Below are 8,445 nucleotides of genomic sequence, written 5' to 3'. Positions count from 1 at the left end.
CTATTTTGTATTTTATTTAGAGACAAGGTCTCACTGAGTTGCTTAACACCTTGCTTTTGCTGAGGCTGGCTTTGATCTCATGATCCTCCTGCCTCAGCCTCCCGAGCCACTGGGATTACAGGCGTGTACCACTGTGCCCAGTTCCACCAGTAGGAGTTTAACAAATTTTAATTAATAAATTTCTAATTTAAAATGTACAGTCAGATAACTGTATCTGTGCAGGCATGGTTCTCAGCCCCCCTCTCTGTTTTAGTATGTGTGTGTGTGTGTATGTTTTTGCAGTGCTGGGGACCAAACCCAAGACCCTAGGCAAGTACTCAACCACTGAGCTACACCCTCAGCCCTCTGGGCTCTCTATTCATTGTTCTGTCTGTTTACTATTGATCCCTTTACCTTTGAAGTATAGTCTTGAAATGTTGTAGCATCAGTCTTCCTTGTTCTTCAACATACATTTTGTTGGCTATTTTGGGTCTTTGGATGTTCCATATGTATTTTAGAATCCATCTGTTGATATCTATAAAATAACTTTCAGGAATTTTGACTGGGATTATAGATCGAGTTGGGAAGAACTTGCATCTTAATATTGAGTTATCCTATGAACATGGAATCTCTCTCCATTTATCTACTCCTTTGATTTCTTTCATTAGAGTTTCACAATTTTCTTCAAAGGAAATTTGTACACATCTTGTTAGTTGTACATCTAAGTATATCCTTTTTTTGGTGCTAATTTAAATTTTTAATTTCAAATTTCAATTGCCGATGTATATAGGAAAGCAACTGATTTTTGTATATTAACCTTCTTTCCTGCAAGTGTGCTGTAATTGCTTACTAGTTCCATGAGTTTTTTGTCAATTCTTTGGGATTTTGTATATAGATAGTAATGTCATCCATGACCAAAAAAATGCCCCCTTTTTTCTACACGTTATTTAATTGGACAATTTCTATTTATGTATCTTTGTGTTCACTGTTTCTTTCCTCTGTTTTCTCCATTATGCTACTGATTCACTGAATGTATTTTTAACTTTGGTTTTTGTATTTTTCAGTTCTAAAAATTCCATTTAGTTCTTATCCATATCTTCTGTTTATTTGGTGATACTTTTTGTTTATCACTTGTTGCAAAAGTGTTTATTAGTTCATATTTGTTTAAGTATTTTTATAAAATTGCATTAAAGTGTTTGTCAGATAATTCCAACCTCTGCAGCATCTTGTTATTGGTATCTGTTTATAGTCTTTTACATTTCAAGGAAATATTTCCATGGTTCTTCCATGCTGAGTAATTTGGGTTGTAATTCTACACATATTATATGATATTAAAATTTTTTATTGGTACACTATAATTATACATAATTGTGAGATTATTACATATCTGTACATATGTACATAATATCATACTGTACATATATTATGAGACTCTTATTTAAGTTCTGAGAGGTTGTTGGTATTTTTGTCTTAGCAGGCAATCAGAGTCATTAGGTTCCGGTTTCAAGTTCCAATCCACTTTCTGCAAGCCACAGGTCCAATGTCAGTTCGTGTTTCACATTCTTTGCAGTGTTCTTCAGATCTTTCTCTGGTGTATACCATTCGTTGGTCAGTGTGGAACATAAATGGTGGTCTGTCCTAGTCATTTTCAAAAACTTTGATGTAGTAATCAGGAATAATATCAAGCAGAGAGAAGATGAGCCCTGGAGTTCACAAATAATTTTATTGGACTCTTTTACCAAGTTCTTCCCTTTAAACAAGAATGTAGGGCTCACCTTCCTGGAACCACAGCTCCACTGACTACAGAATACGTTTCTCCTGAGTTTTGGCTCCTATGAAGTCTTGTTTGGCCACTACCACTGCTACATGAAATTGTCAAAGGGCCCCGAGCACCAGATAAAATTAAAAAGAAAATAAAATTATGGGGGATTTCCATATTCTCTCTGAGCATTAGGAGTTTTGTTCCCCTTTGAAGTGCTGGGGATGGAATCCAGGACCTCACATAGGCTAAGCAGGCGCTCTGCAGCTGAACTATATCCCCAGCCCCAGGCATTCTCTTTTTCCTCAAACCAGAACCAGAGGGCTTCTCCTGGATATCTTTCCCTACCAATAGTGCCCGCTTCTGGGTTCTAACCTGCATTAAGTTCAGGTTGAAGGATGGGGACTGTAGCTCAGTGGTAGAGTGCTTGTCTAGCATATGTGAGGCCCAGGTTCCATCTCCAATAACACACCACAGAAGTTCAGGTTGGAGAATATTTCAATGATACTGCAAATTCTGGTCTTCTTTTCCGGTCCTCTTGTTACTATATAGTTTTTGGTTCTGGGTACTGGAGATTGACCCCAGGGATGATTTCCCACAGAGCTACATCTTCAGCTCTTTTGATTTTTTATTTTCAGACAGGATCTTGCTAAATTGCTGAGGGTCTTGCTCATTTTCTGAGGCTGGCCTTGAACTTACAATCCTCCTGCCTCAGCCACCAAGTTGCTAGGATTACAGGTATGAACTGTTATGGGGCGCAACTTAAGAACAGACCGATCACCACTGAGAAGTCCAAATTTGAGAATCTTTATTAAGCTGGTCGCTGACTGTCTCACACAATGCCCCACAAATGGCTGTTGGGAGAACAGCCCCGACCATAGGGTTGCAGGGGTTCTTATACCAAAAATCTCATCAATCATAAGTGTCTGTTGCTATGATTCGAAATTACAAACTAACATCATGAGATCATCAGCAGAGGGAGAAGTGGGTCAAAATGACCCTTACCTAGGTATAAACTAAAGAATGGTTACTAACATCACATTGTTTAGGAGCAACAGAAATCAAAAGAGAGCAATTTTTCTTTACAGAGGAATTGTCATTCTGTGTTGTTAAACATGTCACGCTAAGGAACTGATGATGGGTACAGAGGTGGGTGTTCCCATGGGAGAAGCTTATTTCCTACATAACATGGAGTCTCAGAGCAAAATGGAGTCTGTTTAGTCATTTCCCTTAGAGTCTGGCCTATAACATCCTCATGGAACCAGATCTGTCAGCTCATCACAGAACCATGGTGCCTGGCTTAACACTGGCTTTCTAGGGGTTACTTACCCCATGACTCTACACATTTTGTGTTCAGCCAGAGATTTATCAGAGGTTGTGCTATAACATGTCAAGCCATATTTGACTTGGGAACACATTTCAAACTTCAGGCCTTTTGGAAACCTGAGCTGGATTTTACATATCACTGGGCTTACTTGTGCCTCCCCTGTGCATATGCAATTTCAGTAGATCAAGGGTAGCTGGGCAATTAGTGTCTGCTGTTATCTCTGCCACCCATGTACATAGTCTCTAGTTTGCCCAAGATATTGGGAGAATTTATCAAGGCCCCTATGGATATCTCACCTCCCAGCAGACCAGTCTAACACTTGCCCCAAACAGCCTACAAGTTCAGGTTAAGGGCATTGCTGACTCTCTATTGCTTGTTGCTGAGACAGTAACTGACCATGCTCCAAATCATGCTAGCCATCTCCAGCAGCAGCAGCAGCAGCAGCAGCAGCAGCAGCAACAGTGAAGCTCATTCCCATGTCTTGTCCGCCCTACCCTGGTTAAATGATGCCACAAACAGAGCAGGAGGAAGGATGAAAAGCATGCTAGGAAAAACAGCAACAACAAAGAAAACAGGACAGACTGCACTGTTCAGAGCCAAAGGTGAGTCATTTTTGATGACTAAAACACTTCTCGGTTTGTAGTATGAATTTGGTCAAATTCCAGGATGCTGAAACTGATGCTTTTGACAGTTCCCCCCCACCCCCCAGCTTTTAGGATTGCTTTTGGGGAGAGAATTTGCCAACCTTCCCTCTTCATCATGCCAGAAACAGAGCTGCTTTAAGTTTTCTACAGGCAAAAATAATAGAAGAATGTAGTTCATCTGCTATCAGCCCCAAACTTCAATTTAAAATCAAGACCGTTTCTGGGTGCAGCAGCGCATGCCTGTAATTCCAGCAATTTGGGAGGTTGAGGCAGGAGGATTGCAAGTTTGGGGCTGGCTTCAGCAACTTAGTGAGTCCCTAAGGAACTTAGTGAGACCCTGTCTCAAAATAAAAAATAAAAAGGACTGGGAATGTGGATCAGTGGTAAAGTGCCTCTGAGTTAAATCCCCATAACTGCCCCATCCCTGCCTAAATCAAGACAGTCTAAAGGAGCAGGGTTTCTTGTTTTTTCACAGACATCCTCAAAATGAAACCTCAATTGTCAGCTAACAGCATTAAGACTCTATACTTTCCCATAAAACACACACTCTTCCTGAGTACTATACCCCACCATTTTTCTTCTTCTACGTTTCCAAATTAAAATCCTATGACCTTTAACCTTTGGAAATCCATTCACTTCCCCAAATTGGAATATGAAGAGCAAGAGTAAAGTGCAGATCTAGACCCGGAATGCTTTCAAAAACGTCTTTTTTTTTTTTTCCTTTTTAAGAGAATTTTATTTGAGTGGTTCTTACAAAGATTGTTGCAATATGAAAGTCATTTGTTTGATAGAAATATCAAGCTGTCTTGTCAAACACACTGAAGTAACCCAAAAATATATTTCAGAGCTCACAGAGCTTAAAAAGAGCAAAGATTATATGCAACCAGACAAAACCTATTTCTGCATTTCCTATTTCTTGCTGAGACTTCTTTGCCTTACCAGACTCTTAACTAAACATCTTCAGGAAATGCAGTGATCATTTTGTTTGGAATCTTAAGACACACCAGAACACATAATATTTACAAAGAAACTTTTACAGATATATTAATTGAAAAGTTACCATCAAGAAATATAATTTTGAAATCTCCCTTTCTTGCCAAATGATCAAAATGCAAGATGAGATGCTAGCCAAACAGCCCTTTACCTGGCTTGAATTCCCATACACTAAATGTGTATTCCAGAAACCTCTGCTAAACCATGAGTCAAATATCAACATTAGTGAAATGTGAAATGTAACCTGTGTAAAAAGTTAGGCTTCTGAAACATTAAAAACATCATTACATACCTGTCTGCCTTTGTACAGAAAGCACATTTGTTCCCCTAGAGCTATTCCTATAGATCCTTAATATAATTTTCTACATGAACATTTTAAAAGGCAGAACGAGAACAGCTTTGTATACAGTGGGATTTGCTAGTTAGGGAGAATGAGCACACTGCATTCCTGTTAACATTTTTATTTTTTCAAGGTAACAGGAATTATATACAAATGACAGTAGACCCTTGCCTCTTTATTTTTATCTAAATAAAAGATAACTCAAGATGAATTCTCAAGGAAAAAAAAAAAGCTATGTACATAAGGGACTATATCTTCCTTCATTGTCTACTTGGAACCAGTAGTTGTGTTGCTGTCATAGAATCAGGGAAGAGGTTGTGGTAAGTTGGAAGAGGTACATAGGCTGCTGTTATCATTTTACCAGCAAACCACCCGCCATGCAATGCATTGACGGCAGCAATAGCTGCAGCAATTGACGGGCACTTCACATACACATTGCCCTGAGCGGAATTCTTGTCAACATAAATATGGATGACTCCACCATGTTTATTACATTCTTCAATCACATCATCCTTAATCTCTGTATCCCATCCAACTTCTTCTTCTGTTTGAGGGTTAAACATGTTAGAAAGTTGGAAACACTGTGTTGCAAGTGGTTGAACAGAGGCAGCTGCAGCTAAAGCTGAAGCTTCAGTCTGTTGGGAAAGTCGTGTTTGCAAATCTGCCACAGCACCAAATGCCAAAGAGCCACTCATTTGTAAAGCCTGCTGGGCTGCTGGTGGAATCTGCAAACCTGTACCCTCAGCAAGTCTTGCCATTAATTGGAGACAACCAGTAGTTCCCAGGTCAATTCCAGTCCTTTCCAGTTCGTCACTGTCCAAAAATGAACTAGCACTGGACGCATCAGTACATTCAGTAACATGACCAACTTTCATTGGCCTTCCTGCTAGTTCAAATCCATTAAGTTGTTCCAAAGCCTTTTTGGCACATTCTGAGTCAGAAAATGTAATAAATCCATAACCCTTAGAATGACCTGTTTCACTATCCATCATAAGCTGGATACTTTCAATTCTTCCAAAAGGCTCAAAAATCCCCCGAAGCTTATCTTCAGTTATGTTAAAGTGTAATGAGCCCACATAAAGTCTCATAGGTCCTGCACTTCCCTTTTGTAAATTGTTTGCCATTGCTGCAGCTCTATTTTTTTCTGCCTGTGATGCCTGTACTATGATCGGCACTCCTAAAACTCGCTGGCCAGTTAATCCTATTGCTAGAGGCACTGAGCTAACGTCAACAAACTCCACATAAGCAATTCCTTTGGAACGTCTTGAATTTCTATCAGAGATCATCCTCACATCTCGAACCTTTCCTACTGTGGAGAAAAACTCTTCCAAATCTCTTGGTCGAATTCTTGCTGCCAACTGCATGCAGAAAACTGTTCTTGCATCTCTTTCTTCAGGAGTTAGATTATCAATAGGTTCCCTCACAGGGCTCTTGTCTTTTCTGAATGGACTTTTGCTTCGGGAACGTCGTCTGCTTAATTTGATGCTATGAGGCAACCCAATCTTTCCTCGGATGGCACTGTTAAATTTTGGTCCGGAGTAGGGACTTCTGTAGCGTCCTCGGAATCTTCGATCTCGACTTCTTGAGCGGCTTCGTCTCCTTTCTTTGCTTCTACTTCACTTCTGTTCCCGACTTTTGCTCTTTTTCCTTTCTCTATCTCTACTTCACTTTCGTTCCTTACTTTTGCTTCGTTTTCGTTCATGACTGCGACTTCTGCTCTTGCTTTTTTTCCTCTTTTTGCTACGTTCTTCATGGCCGTTAGCACTGCTCAACTTGTTCTTAGCCTAAGCAGGGTTGATAGAAGAACATCATGAGGACGTAGTGGTAACATTTCAAGTTGTCAAAGGGTAAAGGGAATAGGAATAAGAAAATACAAAACAATTTTAAAACTAATTACTTATTTATAGTTTAACATGGAAGGCTATAAAAAAATTTAGATGGTATAACCACTTTGTTGCTTACAATTAAGTCATCAAGATACAAAATTAAAAATCTCTCCACATTAACATGTTAAATTTTACTTTCTTACATAGTTTAGGTATTAAGTTATCCAGATTTACAATGCTGAAGTGGTTAAATATAATTTCTATAAAATATGAAGTCTTGTTTTGAGTTTTATTCCAAGTGCTATGGTCCCTTTCATCGGTACCATGGCTCTATTTCTGCCTAAGCCCCAAGTGGCCATGCTAGCAGCCAGCCACTATCGATTTCCTGTGACCGATGCTATTCCTGAGCTCTTCGCCCATTTCCGTTGGAGGGTTGGGACTGTAAGAGCTTGATGCCACCGCTGTCACACATCTCGCCCTTATGATTGACAGTTCACACTGGAATCAAAGGTGAATTCGTGGGAGTAGAGGTGAGATATCGTTAGGCAAGTCTTCTTGTAAGGAGCCTCAAGCATTGCTTCAATATCAATATCGTCTGCCATTTTCTCTAAACGCCTACGCGGGCTTTGGGGCGCCTGTAGTACTTGTCCCGAGTCCGCTGCGCTGCTACTACTACTACTGCTGCCGCCGCCGCCGCCGCTGCCGCTGTTGCTACTGTTAAGCCCCTAGGCCCAGGCCGGTACCGCCCAGCCCGTATATCGGGCTCCGAGGTGGACTAGGCCCGAGCGAATAGTCATTAACACACATACACACACACAAACACACGGGGTCTCCTAGAGCTCTCGGCAAGGACTCTCGCCTCAAAAACGTCTTTTATTTTATCATTTTCAACTTTTCAATTTCATTTTATGTGTTTCCATTCTGAACTGTATTTCATTTATATATCCAATCTGAGATTCTCTATCATCAGATGAGTTTAATCATTTATAGTCTGTGTGATGCTTTGGTCTTATTTTGAGAGCAGTGAGTTTTAATAAGTAGCAATTTTGATCCCCCCTGCCCCAGGGATATTTGGCAATGTCTGGAACATTTTTGGTTTTCACAATGAGACAGTGAAGTGCTATTGGCAGCTAGTCAAGAGATCTAGGCCAGGGAGACTGCTAAACATCCTTCACTGCACAGTTTGGACCACACAACAAAGAAGTTGTTCTAGATGGTTTTTCTTTTTTTTTTTTTTTGATACCAGGGATTGAACCCAGAGGTGCTTAACCACTGAGCCACATCCCCAGTCCTTTTTGTATTTTATTTAGAGACAGGGTCTTACTAAGTTGCTTAGCACCCTGCTTTTGCTGAGGCTAGCTTTGAACTCTTGCTCCTCCTGCCTCGGCCTCCTTGCCTCTGGGATTATGGACATGCACCATTGCCTGGTGATATTAGAGAATTTTAAATTATGTTTCTCAATTACTATCTCCTAGAGGTGCAATCATTGACATTGACGCACTTCACACTCAATAAATGACCTTTACAGAGTGCTCTGTTTGCTCACTTCCAAAGGTCTCATTGCATCACAGGCTCAA

General features: G+C 40.2%; 1 pseudogene across 1 annotated transcript; it reads right to left on the bottom strand.

Moving 5' to 3' along the window:
• Window positions 1-4,425: 4,425 nt before the first annotated feature.
• On the bottom strand, window positions 4,426-7,572 carry LOC306651601 (RNA-binding protein 39-like; annotated as a pseudogene). Its single transcript has 2 exons — window positions 7,354-7,572; window positions 4,426-6,826 (listed from the first exon to the last, which is right to left on the bottom strand). The product of its transcript is annotated as an RNA-binding protein 39-like (transcript).
• Window positions 7,573-8,445: the final 873 nt, after the last annotated feature.

Source organism: Sciurus vulgaris (genome assembly GCF_902686455.1).
Source record: "Sciurus vulgaris genome assembly, chromosome: X".
Taxonomy (NCBI): Eukaryota; Metazoa; Chordata; class Mammalia; order Rodentia; family Sciuridae; genus Sciurus; species Sciurus vulgaris.
This window is presented reverse-complemented; position numbering and strand designations above follow the sequence as displayed.